Source organism: Fukomys damarensis, unplaced genomic scaffold (genome assembly GCF_012274545.1).
Source record: "Fukomys damarensis isolate Sample0158 unplaced genomic scaffold, DMR_v1.0_HiC HiC_scaffold_39, whole genome shotgun sequence".
NCBI lineage: Eukaryota > Metazoa > Chordata > Mammalia > Rodentia > Bathyergidae > Fukomys > Fukomys damarensis.
This window is the reverse complement of record NW_022900951.1, coordinates 47,239,863-47,258,426: the sequence shown is the minus strand read 5'-3', so window position 1 is coordinate 47,258,426 and position 18,564 is coordinate 47,239,863. Positions and strand designations below refer to the sequence as shown.

Below are 18,564 nucleotides of genomic sequence, written 5' to 3'. Positions count from 1 at the left end.
TAAATAAGTGGTATTCTATTTTTTAATAATTTATTTATATATTTTGAGACAGGGTCTCATGCAATTCAGGTTGGCCTTGAACTCACTGTGTAGCCCAAGCTGGCCTCAAAGAACAATCTTCTGACTCTGCCTCCCAAGTGCTGGGATTACAGGCATGCGCCACTGTGCCCAGTCTATAAATGGTATTTTAATGTCAGTTTTCATATTATGTTTTGTTAGTCTGTAGAAATGTGATTGATTTGTATGTGTATGTATGCTGACCTTGAATTCTGTGCCCTTAGTGAACTTAATAGTTACAGGACAAGATTTTTGTTTTCTAAAATTTATTTTGTTTTGCTTTCTAGAAATCTTTAGACTTTTTTTCTTTTTTGGTATCAGAGATTTAACTCAGGACTTTGTGCTTGCCAGGCAGATGCAGCGCTGCTGAGCTACATACCTGGCAAGACATTTTTGTAGACAATCATGTAATCTATAGAAACAGTTTTATGACTTCTTTTCTTTTCCTTTTCCTTCCTGTTTTTTTTCTCTGTTACTGAAGATTGAATCCAGGATCTTGTATATGCTAGGGAAGTGCTCTACCATTGAAGTATATCACCAGCTGTTTTTAAATTTTATTTTGAGACAAAGTCTTACTAAGTTATACAGGCTGGCCTCAAACTTGCAATCCTCCTTACTAAGTCTTCTGAGTTGCTGGGATTGAAGGCATGGCTTTATTGCTATTTTTCTAATTTGTATGCCTTTTATTTCTTATTTTTCTTGTACTGATTAGAATGTCTACTGCTATGCAGTGTAAAAGAGTAGTGAGAATGAATCCTTGCTTTGTTCTCAGTCTTAGGGTCAAATATCAAGTCTTTCACCAGTTGTGTGATGTTAGTTATAAATTTTTCATGGATGATTTTTATTGTGGTAGTTCCCCTCTATTCCTGACTCATTGAAAATTTTTTTCTTTTCTTTATCTTATTTTATATTTTGCAGTGCTAGGGATTGAAATCACAGTCTTGTGAATACTAAGTCTGTGCTGTACTGCCAAGTGACACCCCTGAATCCTCAGTGAGAAATTTTCTTTCTTTTTTTTTTTGTACTGGGGATCAAACTCAGGACCTTGTGCTTATGAGGCAGGTGGCAGAAACAATCAGTGAGAATTTTTATTGTGAATAGATGTTGCTTTTTTCAAATGCCTTTTATTTTGCATTACATGATATGACCATGTGATTTTTTCACTTGTTGACATATTGTGTGTTACATTAATTTCACATATTAAAACAACCTACGCACCTGTAATCATAGCACTAGGGAGGCTGGGGCAGGAGGATTGCAGCAAGTTTAAGGCCAGGTTGGACTACATAGTGAGTTCAAGGCCAGCCTGAACTATATGGTGAGACCCTGTCTAAAAACAAAATAAATAAAATAAAACAACCTTGCATTCTTAGAATAACTTTATTTGGTCTTGGTATGTAATTCTTTATATACATTGTTGGATTTAATTTGCTAATATATTGTTGAGGATTTTTGAATCTTTAGTTCAATGAGAGATATTAGTTTGTACTTGAATTCTTCTATATATTTGATAATTTCTCATCTAGAAGTTCTATCAATTGCTGAGAGTAGGGTATTGAAATTCCATGTGAAATTGTAGGGTTTTGGTTTGGTTTGGCTTTTTGAGACAGGGTCTCGCTGTGTAAGTCAGGCTGGCCTTAAACTTATGACAATCCTCTTGCCCCAGCCTGCTGAGTGCTAGGATCACAGGTATGCACCACCACATGGCTATGAAATTGTAGATTTATGTATTTCTTTTTCAGTACAGTTTTGAAGCTCTCTTATTTAGTGCATTGACAAATGATATATTGGTCTTTTCTCACTATATTGCTTATGTTCTCTTTTTTATCTTTAGTAATTTTGGTTTCTTTGGTGTCTAGTTTATCTGCTATTATGTAACCACTTGTACCTTTTTAAAATTAATCTCAGCATGATGAAACTTTTTCCAACTTTCTATCTATCTTTATTGTATTTAAAGTGAATTTCTTGCAGAAAATGTATACCAGTAGTTAGGTTTTATCCATTCTGCCAATGTCTCTAAATTTGTATATTTAGACCATTTGCATTTGAAGTATTGTTATGTTAACCCTTAAGTCTGCCACTGTAGTGTCTTGTTTTTGGTTTTTTCCCTGTTTTGCCTTTGTTTTCTTGAATGCCTGTGCATTACTTGAAAAAAATCTTCAGAAATTTTTAGTATTTATACTGTAGCAGTATTTTTCTCTCAGTAGCTGCTTTAAGACAATGATTACATAAGTGTATGTTAATTATGTATATATGAATATATATAAAAACTTTAAAATTTAAAAAAAATTTATTAGTACATGTTTGTAGTACATAATGATTATAGTCATTGTGGGGTATTGGCACATGTACATGACATTTAAATTCTTTTTTTTCTTCTCTATCCCCTTTAAAAATTTTATGTCATCATCAGATTCATTTATTTATTTTGCAAGTCTTTATCAAATTATCATAAATACAGATTCACAGCCAGATCGACATGCCAAAAAATATAAAACACATATGATAATTATACTAAATCAAGACACACTTTTAGATACTTTGGCCATGCTAGATTATAATAATTTCTTTCTCTTTTATTTTCCCTATTGTCTGTGTCTTCATGACTTTTCTTGTTGCTGAGACAATATGTACCCAACACCCAAAGTTAAAGGAGGAAATGTTTATTGTAGGTCACAGTTTGTAGAGATTTCAGTTCATAGTCGGCTGCCTCTAAGGAAGGGTGGCATGGCAGAGGAGCATCACAGGAGAAACAGTTCATGGTGGGCAGAAGGCAGCAAAATATTGAAGAAGCAAGTAGCAAGTGATTAAGAGCAACCCCTTTTCTGTCCCTTTTATTCTATCCATGCTACATGCCCTTAGGGTGGGTAGCACTCAAACTCATGGTAGACCTTCCCATTACCTATATTCAGAACTATTCCAAACCAATGAGTGGATTAAGTTAGTAATCACACACCTTGATCCCAGTATCACACACTCAATTCCAGTGTCACACATTCTAGATACAGCCACCTCTGAAAAGCCCCACCTATGACTTCCTGAATCTTTGTGGGGACATACAAGCCATACACTGTGTATTTTATTTTTCACTTTATTTATATATTGAGTTTTTCATATAAGTATTTCATATGCAGTATTTAAGCTTAGCATTATTATTATTATTATTATTATTATTACTCATGAATGACTCATCTTTTTTTTAATGACTCATCTTTTATGGCAGAGTAGTACTCTATTGTGTATAAATACCATGTTTTCTTTATCCGGTCATCTGTTCATGGACTTATAGCCTACTTTCAAGATTTAGCTATTATGAATTGTGCTGCCCTAAACATGGGTATGCATACATCATTGTGATATGATGTCTTTAACTTTTTCAGGAAGATACCTAGAAAAGTAACAGCTGGGAAGTGTATGTTAATTATGTATATATGAATATATATAAAAACTTTAAAATTTAAAAAAAATTTATTAGTACATGTTTGTAGTACATAATGATTATAGTCATTGTGGGGTATTGGCACATGTACATGACATTTAAATTCTTTTTTTTCTTCTCTATCCCCTTTAAAAATTTTATGTCATCATCAGATTCATTTATTTATTTTGCAAGTCTTTATCAAATTATCATAAATACAGATTCACAGCCAGATCGACATGCCAAAAAATATAAAACACATATGATAATTATACTAAATCAAGACACACTTTTAGATACTTTGGCCATGCTAGATTATAATAATTTCTTTCTCTTTTATTTTCCCTATTGTCTGTGTCTTCATGACTTTTCTTGTTGCTGAGACAATATGTACCCAACACCCAAAGTTAAAGGAGGAAATGTTTATTGTAGGTCACAGTTTGTAGAGATTTCAGTTCATAGTCGGCTGCCTCTAAGGAAGGGTGGCATGGCAGAGGAGCATCACAGGAGAAACAGTTCATGGTGGGCAGAAGGCAGCAAAATATTGAAGAAGCAAGTAGCAAGTGATTAAGAGCAACCCCTTTTCTGTCCCTTTTATTCTATCCATGCTACATGCCCTTAGGGTGGGTAGCACTCAAACTCATGGTAGACCTTCCCATTACCTATATTCAGAACTATTCCAAACCAATGAGTGGATTAAGTTAGTAATCACACACCTTGATCCCAGTATCACACACTCAATTCCAGTGTCACACATTCTAGATACAGCCACCTCTGAAAAGCCCCACCTATGACTTCCTGAATCTTTGTGGGGACATACAAGCCATACACTGTGTATTTTATTTTTCACTTTATTTATATATTGAGTTTTTCATATAAGTATTTCATATGCAGTATTTAAGCTTAGCATTATTATTATTATTATTATTATTATTACTCATGAATGACTCATCTTTTTTTTAATGACTCATCTTTTATGGCAGAGTAGTACTCTATTGTGTATAAATACCATGTTTTCTTTATCCGGTCATCTGTTCATGGACTTATAGCCTACTTTCAAGATTTAGCTATTATGAATTGTGCTGCCCTAAACATGGGTATGCATACATCATTGTGATATGATGTCTTTAACTTTTTCAGGAAGATACCTAGAAAAGTAACAGCTGGGTCAAATGGAATCCTAGTTTTAGTTTTTTGAGGTATCTCCATACTGATTTCTGTAGCAGTTGTAACAGCTCTCTTTCCTGAAGCAAATATATATGGCCCCTTTGTCCAAGATAAGGTAGTAATGTATACCTGTAGTCATTTCTCCATCCCTATTCTGTCCCATTGATTCACAGGTCTGTTTTATGGAGTTTTTTTTGTTTGTTTGTTTGCCAAAAGCATACTGTAGCTTATAATTTAAAGTCCTGGATTGTAATGCCCCCTGCCTTGCTCTTGTTGCCCAGAATTGCTTTTGCTATTCTAGGTCTCTTCTAGTTCCATATAAATTTTAGGATTGCTTTCTCTAGTTATGTGAACCATGCTGTTGGTATTTTGATTGGAATTGTATTAAATCTGTGTAACAGTTTTGGAAGTATGCCCATTTTGACTATATTGGTTGGTCTATCCAGGAACAAGAGATATCTTTCCATTTTCTGATGACCTCTTCAGTTTCCTTTTTCAGAGTACTATAGTTTTTATGGTAGAGGGCTTTCACTTTCTTAGTTAGGTTCCAAGATATTTCATTTTCCCTGATGCTATTATGAAAGGTATTGTTACCCTAATTTCTTTCTTGTTAGTTTGTTATTGGTTTATAGGAACACTATTTATTTTTTATTTTTTGTGGTTTGGGGGATCAAACTCAGGACCTTCCACTTGTGAGGCAGGTGTGGCACCTCTGAGCTAAATCCCTGGCAACAGGGATTTTTGAGTGTTGACTTTGTATGATACTGCACTACTAAATTCTAGCAGTCTTTTGGTATAGTTTTTGAGGTCTTCTGTCTAGAGGGTTATGTCATATGCAAATAATGATTATTTAGATTCTTTGTTTCCTCATATTTCTTTGTTGATTTTCTTTTTGACTAGTTAATCTATTTGTGGCAGTGGGGTATTGAAGTCCTCCATTGCATTTGAATTGGTGTTTATCTGATTTTTCATGTTTATTAGTGTTTGTTTTGTCAAGTTTAGTGTGCAGGTACTTGGTGCATATATGTTTATAATTGTTATCTCTTCCTGTTGAATTGTTCCCTTAACCAATATATAATGACCTTCTTTGTCTCTTCTTATCAGTCTTGGCTTGAAATTCCCTTTTTCAGAAATTAGGATAGTTATTTCTGCTTTTTTTTCTGCATTCTTGTTGTATGGAATATTGCTTTCTATCCTTTCATTTTTAATATGTTTTTTTTTTTGAACTAGAGATTGAACTCAGAACCTTGAGCTTACAAGGCAAGCAGTGGAATCACTCAACTAAATCCCCGGCCCCAATCTGTTTCTTTTTTAATTAAACGTGTTTCTTAATGTATATTTGTTTGTTTGTTTGTTTGTTTTGATACAGGATCTCACTATATAGCCCAGGGTGGCCTTAAACTCAAGGTGATCCTCCTGCCTCAGCCTCCCAAGTGCTGGGATTACAGGCATGGGCTACTTCTCCTAGTACTGCATATTTTTGAGTTTTGTTTCTTTATCCTTTTTGCCAATCTGGGTCTTTTTTTGGGTAATTAAGACTATTCACACTGAACTTTATTACTGAGAAGTATTGACTTATTTCTGCCCTTACATTATTTTCCTGTTGCTAATTTCCTTATTTTTCTTTCCATTTTGCTGAACTGCTCATCCTGGCAGGTGTATTTATTCTTTTTTATTTATTGGCATTGTTTGGTCCTTTCCAGTCTATTACTGTCCTGTTCAAAGAATTGGGCAGAGCAATCAATGAATATGAAAGTTTATGTTTATTTGAGGCAAAAGAAGGAGAAAAAGAAAGGCAAAAGAAGTGCTCAAGGAGAAAAAGTGCTCTGAAGGAAAAAGAGGATATGCTTTACATATAGGACAGGCTACTGCAAGAACAAGAGCACAATAGAGTTGAAGTCAATGGCTACCATCTTTTATATCTTCTTTTTGACATCAGATCCAAGCTGTCCCATCAAAAACCTGCCCAATCTCCTGCCAGAAGATTGGTATAAGGTGCAGAGCTTGGCTCGATCCCATTAAGCTCCCATGCTAGAAGAATTGAAGACAACATTCCCTAATTTGTATCAGGTGCAGGGCTTTGGAGCTGCTTGTCTGCACTTGTGTGTCCATGATTAACAAGTCTCCACAATTGACAGGTCACACCCAATCGCCCAGCCACCTTGCCACACTCTAATCTTTTACCTCATTTCCCCCAATGAGACATAAATGCCCATAATTCTTTATGGGTTCCTGAGGGAGTGGAGGTCTCTGTCTTCACATAGCTACTTCATGTTGAAAGGGACTGTAGGCCCTACCTGTTGAGGATGTTATACTGTCTAACTACCTTAAGATAATATGGCTTAATGCCTGACTAAGGAAAACCATCTGAAGACAATGAGAAAGGAGTTATTTTTTATATTTATAGAGCTTTTGAGCTGCCTGTTTCATGAAAGAGAATTTGGTGAACCTGTTAGGTGCCACTGAAAGCAAAAAGGGATTATTACATAGGCAACGAGTGTCTCTTCATAGTGAGTATACTTATCTGTCCTCAAAGCATAACTAGAGTTTTGCTCTTTAAAGAGGACCCTCAAATCTTCCATAGGTCCACCGGAATGGAGTCTTAGTCCTGCATTTGAGTTATTATGTCCCATATAGGGTTTTTGTAGCTTCTCACTACATCCCTTGAGGAAGGACCAGAACGTTTCTTCAGGAGCTGGGGATAAGATTAGGGTATTGAGGGCCTGCAAAGATGCCCTTCTTGCCTCCTATCAGCCTTTTGATTTCCCAAAGAGACTTTAGACTTATGTCTCATTGATGTTTCTTCCAATGAATGACATTGACCTGCCTAGGAAAATAGATTACCTCTAGGAGTTGTATTTATTAAGCCCCTCTTTTTTTTCAGATTGTTGTGTAGGCAAGTAGCACCAGAAAGCCATGTTTGGAAAATTTGACCTTCACAATGACACGTCAGAAAAGGTGTAAAGAAGTTTTGACTAGGGTTCCCTTTACTCCAATTAAAGCTATAGAGAAGAAAGTTAAAACAGCATAATTTAGTTTGTCCGTGATGTCGAAAGTCACCGAGGTTTTGTAGATATTTGTGGACAGGGCATTGCTAGTTGCCCTGGGCCTCTTTAGTCCTCTTTATCAGAGTGGGAGATGAGGGTTTTGGCTGACCTAGTCCCTTTTTGGGAAGCGGGATATTTAATCCTTTAGTGCTATGAGTTAGGAATATCAGCCACCTGACACTTGGAGCAAGGCCCAGGCAGTGATTTGGTATAGTCATATGTCCAATGTCATCCAGTCTCCTTGCATTTAAAGCAGGAATCTTTTTCAGTTGTATTTGCATTCTCTCTTAGACAACTTGCCAATGTTTAAACCACTGCCAATTATGACAGCTGCAATTTTGGCCTCTCTTTTCTTCAGCCCTTCTCTTTTTATTTTCCTCTAGATCTTGATTGTTGAACATAGAAAAGGCCATGACCAGCAATTGGGTCATAGGGATCTATCTGCAGGCTTATCTGCAAACCTGTCGCTAGTCTCTGGTAGACTTCCTGAGTATTTACTGGCTGATTATGAAGAGGAGATTAAAGGCTCTACCCAGTGTGGTTGTTTTCATTAACCTGATGGGTGAGATCCACATACTCTTGAGAGACAGGTGGATATCTGATGACAGGATCATCAACAATACCAGCTTGCTCTTTTTTTTCGCAGGGTACCTCTAACTACCATAGTTTCTGGACTTTTCCAGAGATGAAGAGCCATAAAAGACTCCACATACAGGATATCACACCACCTTCTTTGCTTTTTGCAAAAGGGATCAACCTGAAAAAAATAGTATTATAATTTAGACTGCTCTTCCGTACCCATCTCTCACCATTCCCTAGTTCATACGGACTGAACGAAGTCCAGTTATTTTTTCTTCAGACTGGGAGGGTCTAACGCTTCCCAGTTTTGAAGGATGCAGCCTAATGGCCAGGTTGCTGGGATCTACAGGATGCTTTTCAAAATGTATCCCTGGTACATCTTAGAGCCTATGTAGAGAGAGAGAGGGACCTAGTCGTGGAGCCTTTTCAGAAGGCATCCCTTGCAGAATGAGACTGACTCATGAGTTCACAAAGTATCCTTGGTGAGACTCAATCACTAGACAGACTTCTCTGTCCCAGGCAACACCAGTGCCTTCTTATTTATTATTCTTTCCTTAGCCTTAGAACTCTCCATACCATGGCCCAAGTGATTCCTTATGCCTTGGTACTTTGTTTAAAACAATAGAGATAGAAATCTCTAAAGGAATTATTCCTGTCATTACTGGGACTGGTATGAAGAAATGGTTTGAGTTTGGATCGATTAAAATCTGGTAGTCTATAACAATTTTTTTTACAGTTGCTCCTACTTTACATCCCAGCAAGGGAACCACAACATAATCAGCAACAACTAGTGTGAGCCTTTCCAGCACAGTTTACTATAATGCAATATTGCCATTAGTTTTATGAAGCTCTTTTTGGCTAAATAATGATTAACAGAACACTTATTCTTACAGAGAAATGTGAATAGAATCATTAAAGAGCTCAATACAAGTAGAGCCATTACAGAGCCCAACTTTTGACTCTTGCTTTAGACTTGTTAGCTTTCACTACTGTGGAGTTATTATTTGCATATTGAAAGAGAAAGTCTTCATCAGCTTTTTCATGTTTTCATTTGGAGAAAAGTCTTTCCTAGAGAATCTGGTATTCTTTTTTGGAAAGAGCTGTCTTATTCTCAGGTTTATCTGAAACTAAAATTTTTGTAGGTAGCATGGATATATGTTTTTTTCAGGGAGCATATAACCTTTACTGAAACACTCCAGCAATTATTTTGCTCTCAGCACATGAGGCCTATGCGTTGACTCAAAACTAGACTTTTTTAGATTTTTGTTTGTAGATTTATCACTTCTTGGCCTTTTGGCTAAGATCAAGTGTTGAGTGAAGATATCAATTCTGCCATTAAGAATTTACTGCATATTGATTCATTTTTACAATCTCTACAACCTCTATTTATGTTAGAAATGTGGCTGTCATCTGAAAGAGTATGACTGTTGATTTGAATAGTGTGAGTTGGCTTTGCTTCTGGTGTAGGTTCTATCTTGTACTGCATATAGGTTTATCTTGACATAAACCTTTTTCAGCATTATCAAAAACTCACTGTGTGGTCACACAGTGTAGGTTTCGTCTCTTAGCACATTCATATTTCTGACCTTTTCATCTCTGACATTTATTCATTTTTAATTGCCCTATGTCCTAGGACAATTGTGAGCTCTTGAACTGTCTTGTCCATGCCACACAAGCCAGTTTTATATAGTATGTACAAATGAGAATTTGCTCTAACACATTTATTTCTGTGTTAGGAAAAACCCCAAGTCAAAGTCACAGAACAACCAAAAGCTGCCCTGTTTTGAAACCTGCCTTAAACATTAAAAGACATTTCGTTTAAAATGCAAACATACATATCAATTTCCAGAGAGAATGAACAAGCTACATTTGTTCTGAGCCTCCCTTCCATTTGAAAACAAAGGGGCCTGTTATGTAATTAATGTTGGTCCCAAATTAGCAGCTCAGCAGCTCCTGCAATCTTATTGCCATGCGGTTGCCCAGGAGAGGTGCTGTTTTCCCTCTGTGTATCAGAGTCCCAGAGAACTCTGAGCAAGTATATATAATGTATATACAGTTGATCTGGCTCCTGTTCCAGATAATCTGATTCATCTGATTAGGTACATCAGGTATGTGATTTCTAGAAGCTTCTCAAGGGATTCAGACACTGATCTGCAGCTAAGAACCATAGACACAGCTAGGAGGTCAAGGCCCTAGTCCTGACTAGTTGAAGCAGCTTGAGAATCAGGGCTGGCCTGAATAGTAGGACTCAGCTGCCACTTCTGCAAAGAGCTAGCCTGGAGGAGAGGACAGAGTTCATGAGGCTCCCAGGACAGGGACTGGTCTCACAGACCCTGGAACATGACTTTGAACATGTACCTCTGATCAGCAATTAGAGATTCACTTATGTAATTTTTGTAGTAATTAGAGATCTAGAGGACTGACTTGTATACATGACTCTGCTAGAAGGACATGAACACAGTGTTGTTTGGCACTTAAAACAGCAAGTGGTAGGCATTTACCTTAACTGACTGTGTGACTGGCATCCCTAACAGCTACAACTGTACATTTGCCCAAGAATACCAGTCACCAGACAGACACCTGGACCGAGCACCTCGGGAGGACTACTTAAAGAAACTGGCAGAATATTAAGGGAAACTGTCTTCTTTTGTGCAGTTATAAATGGAACCATCCCTCCTGGTTTCTTCAATTCTCCCAAGAGCTCCTATACCCAAGATACTGGTAAACATGCCACTCAACAGGCTTTTTGTGCCCGCATCATGGGTCCAGGGTGTAGGGTTTAATCTGCTGAGCCTTAGAATAAACATTGCTGTGCCCTTTGCCTTGGAACCCTTCTAGGTTTTAAGTCTTCCAAGTAAAAGATTTGGGAAGTGTGGGGTTATCATATATATAGTAGGTCCCTCTCAGCAATGTTGTTTAAGATAAACATGTGTCACATATATTTGACACATGAAAATCAATTTGTCTTGATATGAGCTGTGTTTCTGCTCCCCAAAAGTAAATATTAAGCCTGTAAAATCTTATGTTATTAAATCCTCTGGCCTATTATGAGGTAAATCTGTTTGTATTACCAATGCTACTATTCCCCAAAATAAAGCAATATTTTAGAAATAAATTGCTGTTTTTTAATGTGCCGTGCATACACAAGTCATATGTAAAATAGCTAAAGTTCCCTGGGGCTTTTCATTTGCATTAAGGCACAATTTTTCCTATGAATTGACATTAAAATTCAAAGAATTTCATAAGATGAGTGAAAATATCACAAATATAGGTGCCTACAAGTGTACACATACATAAAGGAACTTTTACACGTGCACACAGAGGCAGATATATACACATGGTTCTACCAAGTGAAACCCAAGTCACAGTCCTTATTGCATGCAAATCTAAACAGTGTGATTAACAAAGCTTGATTCAAAATAAAATATCTCCTTGAAATCATCTTTTGGAAGTCTAGTAAAACTGGATTAATATACTTTTGTAGCTCAAAACTATCAGACAAATATTCTTTTGAATGTGTTCTAAGGATGATAGCTTTCCTCTTTTTCTAGCTGGGACTTTGCTGCATACTAATGTGGACTAAACACTTTCTCTGCCACACTGTTCTAGGTGCTGGGAGCAAAGGAAAGAACTAGACAAAGTCTCCCAAGAAATTAACTCTTTAGTAAAGGGAAACAGATGAGGAGGGGGTGAAGGCCTCAGAAGAAGGGAAGTTAGAGCTGAGTTCTGAATATAGATTTGTCAGCTTTACAAAGATATTGTTTGATGTCCAGATTAATCTCACATTTTTTTAAAACCAACCTAGCTGGGCATGGTGAAACACACTTGTAATCCCAGTACTTGGGAGGCTGAGGCAAGAGAATCACTGTAAGTTCAAGGGCAGCCTGGGCTACATAGTGAGTTCAAGGCCAATCTGAACTACATAGCAAGATCCTATCTCTAAATCATTTGGTCAATCAATCAATCAATCAATCCAACCAACCTAAAGGACCAGAATAATAATTTGCCTTTTGTCTACATTTTTAGTATACACCTTAACACTGTTTTGGAGAAGTACCAGGGATCGAACTTGGGACTTTGCACTTGCAGCGGCACTACTCACCAAAATCCCCAGCCCACAAATTAACACAATTAACCTTGTGGGGCTGCTGATACAATTAGATATATTAGAACTCAATGATTATGTATATTCACAGAATGAATCTTCATGCCTAGCAAGTGCTCATTAAATCACAAACTGAATCAGTTCCCTAGATCTTCTCCACACTGTAAATGACAAGGTCTTTCAAGCTCCTTGTTATGAAATAGTTTATACCTCTCTCCACTAGCGAAGATAAAGTGACAACTAACCCAAGATATTCTTAGAATAAGACTTTCTCAAAAAACATACATAAATTTTAATTACCTTGCCTAATGGTTATTCAATTTTTTTCTCATTCAGCTTTGAAAATGTAGAGTACTTGCAAGTTCTTTTTTTATAGCACATAGACTTTTTTTTTCTTTGTGGTACTGGGGATCAAACTCAACCTTTTGTTTGCCAGGCAGGCATGGTGCCACTGAGCTTCGTTCCTAGCCCTGCAAGTTCTTAAATATACCTTTAACATGAGATTAGGACAGAAAGCATAATACTGTATTACCAATTTATTTTTACAAATACACACTTAAAATGACTTTAAATGCACTTTCCATAAGTAAGTCTTATATCTTGTTTAATTATACTGAAGAATCAGCAAGTATATTACTTTGGAAAATGGAAGATCTCTCATTCATGCCCTACACAGGTCAGACATTTTTACTTCATCTGAAGCACCTGGTTATCTACAGCTAATTTACAATAAGGTGACATTTCAATGGAAAATACAGTATAACTATAGCTATTTTATTTTTAGCAGATAAACAAATGTAATTTTAAAGCTTGAAATACCTGAATTAAACACTTGCTCTAATCTCTTAAATCTTAGTCAAACAATCTGAGTCAACATTTAACAGAGGTAGATCAGATGTTTTTAAATTCAGGTTCTCACAGAATCTTTAGCAAGTAAATAAAGTATCTATGAAAGGTACTTAAATTTTGTGTTAAAAGGGTTAAAGGGTTAAAAGGGTGTTTTGTTTTTTTTTGTGTGAATTATGTGAAAAGCAACAGCTCCCCCTAATGGAAAAGGTGGGAGCCTCTAAGGCAGTGATGGCGAACCTATGGAATGGGGGCATGTTGTTTAAGACAAAAGATGTTAATATATGAGTTGTTTTTCTAAACTAATACCTCAGTATTCAGGTTTAATTGCAGTGTTGGCACTTGGTGATAAACAAGCGGGTTCTGGGTTGCAGTTTGGGCACTTGTCTCTAAAATTTTTGCCATCACTGCTCTAGGGGAATGAAATTTCCCAAGGAGTTCCCTCATGCAATGGTATTTCTGTACACCCAGCTAGGGTGGAAGAAGTGGTACCATCGTGTTCTAGTCTGAAATGCTGTCCTCACATTAGTCACTTCGGCTGCCCAAGCTTTCAGTATAATTTTTAATTTACTGGATTTCTGATTGAAACTTTTTTATGGACCCTGATTCTTTGCTAAACTGGTCATTTGTGTTTTGTATCATTCTGTTCAGTTCATCTAGCTTTTTATTATTGTCTTATAAAGAGAAAAAACTGATGAGAAATAGAAAAAAGAAAGAGGGAGAAAAAGAAGTTATTTAGGGAGTGAAAATAAGAGAGAAAATTAAAGGGAAAAAATTTAAAGGGAGAAGAGGGAAAAATAAAACAGATAAACAAGGAAAAAGAGAGAAAAGAAAGTTCCCAAAGCCCCAATAAACTGGTGAAGAAGAAAGAAGGAAAGGAAGAAAAAAAAAAAGAAAAACCAAACTAAAAACAGTACACATACAGAGAAACACAAATAAAACAAAAATTTTAAAAATAAAATTTCTCTGTGATTTTGCACGTGATTTTCTTCTGGCATCTACAATTTTGGGGCAGTGTCCAAATCAACATATGTCCCTGCATATTTTTTTCCAGTACTGGGGACCTTGCACTTTCAAGGCAGGTGCTGTGCCACTGAACTAAATCTCTAGCCTCCTGGTAGATAAAGAAGGCAGTGAAACCCCAGACCTGTACTGGATTCAGGCACCAGTAGACAGTAGGATTAGGGCAAGGATGCCATTCCTTTAAATTTAAAATTCAGAGTAGTTCAAGCTGAGTTTGGCTTCTGACCATAGGGTCAGGGCCTATGTCTTTTAGCTTAAACCCCTCAAGGGGTTTATTTTCAGCCTGACCTGGCTGTCTCTTATCCAGTCACTGTAGGTACATAACAGTGGGAGCCTTAAATTGAAGCTGTCCTGCAGCTTTGCTGTGTCCTGGGTTCAGTCAATCCTTCCCCACAATAGCACCTGGCCAAGCATTCCCTAAGGATAATGGCAGGCACTGTCACCTGTTGAAGGACTCACATGGAAATAGAATCTCATGCTTTGTGTGTAGCTTATAGTACTTGTCCATCCATTCCTCAGACTTGTTTTTCTATGAAGCCCACTAGAGTCCCCAGCTTTCACTTTGTATCTATAGATTTGGTCTCCCTTTCCCATGGAACTGGAGAAAAAGTGCAGATTGTCTCTTCCGTTCTCTACATTGTGTTCTGTTTCTTCAATTTCTCTGTGCATTTAAATTTTCCTGTCAGATCCTTCCTGGTTCCCAGGTGCTATGGTTTTTAGCTAGATGTCCTCCCAAAACCTCATGTACTCATAGGTGGAGAGTTCTGAAGGTGGCTGGATTAGGGTGTGTGAATGTGGAGTAAGGGTGTGATACTGGGGTTAAGGGGTAGATAAGAAAGCCTCACCCTGGGTCACATCAAAGGGACAGAAAGTAGGCAGGCCTGCTGCTGCTACAGACTGTTTCACTGTCTCCTGCCCGCTTTGCCATGAGCTATTTCTCCTCTTTGTTACTTCTCTGCCATGCCACCCTGCCTTGGAGCCAGCTGCCTATGGTCTGAAACCTCTACAAATTGTGAGCTAAAATAAACCTTTCTTCCTTTAGCTTTGAGTGTTGGATATTTTGTCTCATCATTGACAAAAGTAACTGAGACACCATGGATGTATTTCTCTGTTTCATTTTTCTTTCCCAAATTGTTATTTTCCAATGTATAGATTCCAAATCTCAGAGAGGCTAAGTTGTTATTGCTTACCACTCTGCCATTTTCCCAGAAGTTCCATATATATAAAATCTTATCACATTCTACCTATATTGATGTTTTATTACTTGAAGTGAAGCATTGAGACTTGATTTCCATTTAGTTCTCATTACCACTTCCACTTTTTCATTATAATTATTTCAAATATTTCCTCTACATGTGTTGTACAGTATGCCTTACTTAATTTCTCATTGCTGGGACAAAATATCTAAGACCCACAATTTAAAGAAGGAAAGGTTTATTTTAGCTCATTTTGTGGAATTTCCAATCCATAGTCAGCTGGTTCCAAGGCAGGGCAACATGGCAGAGGAGAAACAGTTCACGGGATGGCAGTCAGGGCATTGAAGCAGCAACCTTCCCTTTACCTTTCAACCCATCCAGGCTATAAGCCTATTGGTTTGTACAACTCACACCCAGGTTAGGGATTCTGTCTTCAGTAAATTCATTCAGATACCCAGAACTGTACTAAAGTAATTAGTTGACTAATTCAGTACCATACTCCCTTAATCCTGGCTTCAAACATCCATGGTCCAGCCACCTCCCAAAAGCTCCACCTATGAGCACATGAGGCTTTAAGGGGACATTTATATGCCAGCTGTAACACACCATAATAGATGTCATAAATTATTTCTTATCCATTAAATATGATTTAAAATACTAATGAGAAAAAGAATAGTTTATTTACCCTTACTTTATATATTGCATTGTTCTTTTTGAAGTTGCAAGCCTTCTATTATTTGCTTACTCTTTGGAGAGCTTTCTTTAGTCTTTTTTTTTTCCAGTACTGGGGATTAGACCCAGGAATGCTCTTCCACTGAGCTTGATCCCCAGCCCTTTCCATCTCTGGTGGTTGAGATTAGTTCCTTTTCAGGGTGGGGATGTAGTTCAGTGGCACTGTGCCTGCCTGTCAAGTACAAGGTCCTGAGTTCCATCCCCAGTAATAAAAGGGGAAAAACATAAGGTGGCTAAGTGTGAGTGTGCTTGGAGTTGTTTCTTCATCTTCTATTCTGTTCCACCGATTAGTTCCTTTTCAGCTGACATTGTGGTCCAAACATCCATTTAGATGGCTTCATTTTCATTTATTGGAGAGAAATCTTAAGTCTTTTTTCAGGGGAGAGGGTTGAGACAGGGTCTCACTGTGTAGTTTAGGCTGGCCTTGAACTCACTATGTATCCCAGTCTGGCCTCTAACTTGAGGAAATCCTTCTGCTTTAGCCCTCCCAAGTGTTGGGATTACGGGCATGCGTAAGAAATCTTAAATCCTAACATTCTTTATGAAATAGCATTTCTTTACCATGAAGTATTTGAACATCACTTTGGTATACTACCATAATGTTTGCCTGGTTTTTTCTTTTGAAAATCTTTTTTTCCTAGTTATTTTAATTATGTGTACAATATTCCAATATATTCTCCTCCTAACAATTTAAAACAATGGAGGCAAATTTCCTTTGACTCACATTCTTGTCCCAGTCCCTTTTGTTATCACTTTGGGGTATATTTTTCCAGATATTTTTTCAGTGTAGTTACTATGTATTGTATATGATACTGTTTGTTTTTTTGTACCAGGGATTGAACTTGGAACCTTGCGCTTGCGAGGCAGGTGGTGGAACCACTGAGCTATATCCCCGGTCCTATATGATACTGTTTTGTGGTTTGTTTTTTGTCTTTAAGCACATAAAAGAGATCTTGCTTTTGGACATATTTTCACATTCTCATAATCCCAGTCTGAGTCAGCAGGATTCCAAGGTCAAGGTCAGCCTGGGAAGCTTAGTGAGGCCATCTTAAAATAAAATAAAATTTTGAAAGTGCTGTGGATGTATTGCCAAATGGTATTCATTAGTAATACTATACTGTCATTTACCTAGATATTCCTTCTATTAATAGACATTGTGCCTGTTTCTGTTTTACTTTTAGAATATGTTTTTCATAAAACTTTTGCCCACAGTTTTGGAAGCCATTGACCATTCTTATAACAGTAATAACTGTAGTGGTTGGCAAATGGTGATTTTTACATTCTGTATTTGGATTACAGCTTCCCATTCAACCCCATTTATTTAAATACAATACTATGGATTTATATTTTATTCTGTAGCTTCTAATCCATTGTTATCATTATTTATTTTGATATGCAATCTGTCTGAGATTTGGATGGTGAGATCCCATTAAATTAGTTCCTGTGTCCTTTTGACATGTACCCATCATTCTTTGAAGTTAACGTTATACAAGATCTCTCAGACCTATCCTATTGTTCCCTACCCCAGCTTCCTAGGCAGACATAGCTCCAACCTACCCTAGTTGAAATGGTTTGTTTAATGGAGTATCTCATTTATGTGAAGAATGATTCAAGAATGAAGGAAAATTTGATGAGATGGGAGAGAGAAAGGAGAATGGGAGTAATGTCCCTAAGAAGGTGATGGGGGATGACATTTAGTTTCTAAGTACAGCAGTTGAGACTCTGAGCTGTGGACAAGAGGCATAGCAGGACAAGCATTTAGAAAGTTCTTTCATTCTTTGACTATGTAGTCACTGAAAGAAGTGCAATTGAAACTAAGCAAAGGAGACAGGATACTCTCCAGAAAATGTCGAGGAAAAAGTAGTACAAGCGACATTGTAGCTGTTAGATCTGGCTCTAAAGGTTAGGGTGGAGGAATTCAACCAGTTAGTATAAAATATGAAGATGAAGTTCTTCTCCCAGAATATGGAGGCACCAGAATAATTCTATACAACAAGGATTATTTCCTATTTAGACATGGTGATATTCTTGAAATGTAGACTGAAATAAATTACTGTTGAAATGTAAACGTGAAATTGCCCATTCTACTGAAATTATGAGATTTCTCATCATGTAAATAATTTCCATCTCTCTTTTATAATGATCTAATGATATGTAAAATAGACAAATAGAAAGACAGACAGGCAGAGAGGTTGTCCTTAGCATAAGAGCCCAGATCGGTTGTCCACAATAATAGGAATGATTGAGCCGCGTGTGGTGGTACACGCCTGTAATCCCAGCACTCGGGAGGCTGAGGCAGGAGGATCCCTGTGAGTTCCAGACCAGCCTGGGCTACATAGTGAGTTCCAGGGCAGTCTCAGCTACATAGTGAGACCCTGTCTCAAAAAACCCCAA

At 37.2% G+C, this 18,564-nt stretch overlaps 1 protein-coding gene and 1 pseudogene across 7 annotated transcripts in view; both read left to right on the top strand.

The window, feature by feature from the left end:
• The window catches only part of Wnk3 (WNK lysine deficient protein kinase 3), a 210,387-nt gene that overhangs the window by 92,684 nt on the left and 99,139 nt on the right, over positions 1 to 18,564 (top strand). The window lies entirely within an intron of this gene.
• Positions 16,679 to 18,209, top strand: LOC104852918 (annotated as a pseudogene).